At 39.4% G+C, this 2,421-nt stretch overlaps 1 non-coding gene across 1 annotated transcript; it reads right to left on the reverse strand.

Moving 5' to 3' along the window:
• Positions 1–1,014: 1,014 nt before the first annotated feature.
• LOC140893959 (small nucleolar RNA R71) lies at positions 1,015–1,120 on the reverse strand. The gene has a single exon (XR_012153517.1). It is a non-coding gene; the product is annotated as a small nucleolar RNA R71 (small nucleolar RNA).
• Between the last annotated feature and the right edge of the window lie 1,301 nt (positions 1,121–2,421).

The following is a 2,421-nucleotide window of genomic DNA, read 5'->3' on the forward strand; positions in this document are numbered from 1 at the left end:
AATACGAATTTCTGCTTGACACTCGAGAGAGGTAGTAGAAAATAATAGGGATTCTTGGCTAATAAATTAAAAGAATTGATAATTAAACAATCATTAGAAATAAATTGTGGTGGACCGTCAAGTGAAGTCGAACCTCTAGCATTCATCGTTTATTGAATTTTCGTCTCGTGAACTCATGGTTATTTAATTTTATTTCTTGCAAATTTTAGTTTTATAAAAATCAAACCACTTTCGTAGCTCTACATAGAATTAGGATTTTATTAGTTGCAAATATTTGATATAATATCATTTATTCATTCTCCATGGGATCGACTTGGACTTAATTCCTATATTATAACTTGATATCGTGCGCTTGCGAGCGAAAAACACGCAACAAGTTTTTGGCGCCGTTGCCGGGAAATGAATTTTATTTGATTTATATTAAATTGTGCTAATTGGTCTTAATTTTGATTTAGAGCATTTTATTTTATTTTGTTGGTTCTAATTTTAAATCTTTCCTTTCTATGCAGTTTATACGAAAAAGCCAAAGTTACGAATCACTGCTCTTTGATCCGGAAATCGAGAAAACGGCTACTGCTTTGAGAAAAGCTAGAATAGAAGAGTTGCAACAAATGACTGAAGAAAGGGAAAGAGCTGTCAATAATGCTGCAGTGCCGATCAGAGATCACTTTCGACCAGTGATTAATACTCATTATTCTGGGATAGCTCGGTAGAATATCACGACAAATAATTTTGAGTTGAAGCTAGCTCTGATTAATATGGTGCAGCAGAATCAGTTCAGGGGTGCAGCTACTGAAGATCCAAATCTGCATCTGCGTACTTTTTTGGAGATTGATGACACGGTGAAGATTCATGGTGTTACTGAGGACACCATCAGACTACGATTGTTCCCATTCTCTCTTAGGGACAATGCTCGTAGTTGGTTGCAGTCACTACCTCTTGGGAGTATCACTATATGGGAAGACATGGCATCCAAATTTTTGGCTAAGTACTTTCCTCCTGCCAAGTCTGCCCAGCTGAAAATTGAGATCACTACTTTCAAACAGCAAGATTTTGAGCAGCTTTATGAAGCTTGGGAGCGGTACAAGGAGTTGTTTAGGAAGTGTCCAAATCATAATTTTTCGGATTGGGAACAGATTGAGTTATTCTACAATGGTTTGAATGGCCCAACGAGGATTTCTGTGGATGCTGCAGCTGGAGGTCCAATATTTTCTAAATTTCCTGAACAGTCTTATGAGATGCTTGAGCAAATGACTGTTAACAGTTATCAGTGGCCGAGTGAGAGATCTGCGATAAGGAAGTCTGCTAGAATTCATGAGGTTGATGCGTTCACTGCTTTGACTACTCAGATGGCTACTATTTCTACACAGTTGGCTGCATTGACCAAAGTCAATCAAGTTTCTATTAAGACAGCATCGCTGGCGACTGCCGTAAATTCTGCTGATGGATTTGAGAATGTGGAGCAAGCTCAAAATGTGAACAACAGAAATTACAACAACTATCGAGGTAATCCTGTACCCAATCAATATCATCCTAGTTTGCGTAATCATGAGAATTTTTCGTATGCAAATAATAATAATGTGTTGAATCCTCCTCCGGGATACAATATAAATAAAGGTGAGGGTAAGCCTCCTTTGAAGGATGTTGTTAATGCTTTTGTGTAGGAATCGAGCAAGAGGATGGCGAGGACTGAGACTCGCTTTGACATCTTAGAGACGCATGTGGCCAACATGGGTGCTGTATTGCAATCCATGGAGACTAGCATTGGGCAGTTGGCGAAAGCACTTAAAGATAATAACAGAGGTCAATTCCCAAGTAATACTGAGGTGAATCCCAAAGAGCAGTGTAATGCTATCACATTGAGGATTGGGAAGCAGGTGGATAATGAAAAGGGCAAATATGAGAGCAAGACGTCTGAAAAAGTTGCAGTTGACGAGAAGAAGGTCGAGGAGAAAGAGTCTGGACCTGAGCAGAAAACGATGTACAAACCTCCTCTTCCATACCCCCAAAGGTTCAAGAAGAAGGCAGTGGACGAGCAGTTCTCAAAATTCTTGGATATTTTCAAGAAGATACATATCAACATCCCTTTTGCTGATGCTTTGGCACAAATGCCGAATTATGCGAAGTTTATTAAAGAGGTGATGTCCAAGAAAAGGAGGCTGCAAGAGAATGAGGTGGTGAGCTTAACTGAAGAATGTAGTGCTGTGCTCCAAAAGAAGATGCCACAAAAGCTTAAGGATCCAGGAAGTTTTACTATTCCTTGCACTATTGGTTCTTCTCATTTTAATAATGCACTTTGCGATATAGGAGCTAGCTTTAATCTGATGCCTTTGTCTGTTTTCAGGAGCTTAGGACTTGGCGAGGTGAAGGCCACAATGATCGCATTGCAGCTAGCTGATAGATCTATCACATATCCGCTTG

Source organism: Henckelia pumila, chromosome 3, assembly GCF_033568475.1.
Source record: "Henckelia pumila isolate YLH828 chromosome 3, ASM3356847v2, whole genome shotgun sequence".
In the NCBI taxonomy this organism is placed as follows: domain Eukaryota; kingdom Viridiplantae; phylum Streptophyta; class Magnoliopsida; order Lamiales; family Gesneriaceae; genus Henckelia; species Henckelia pumila.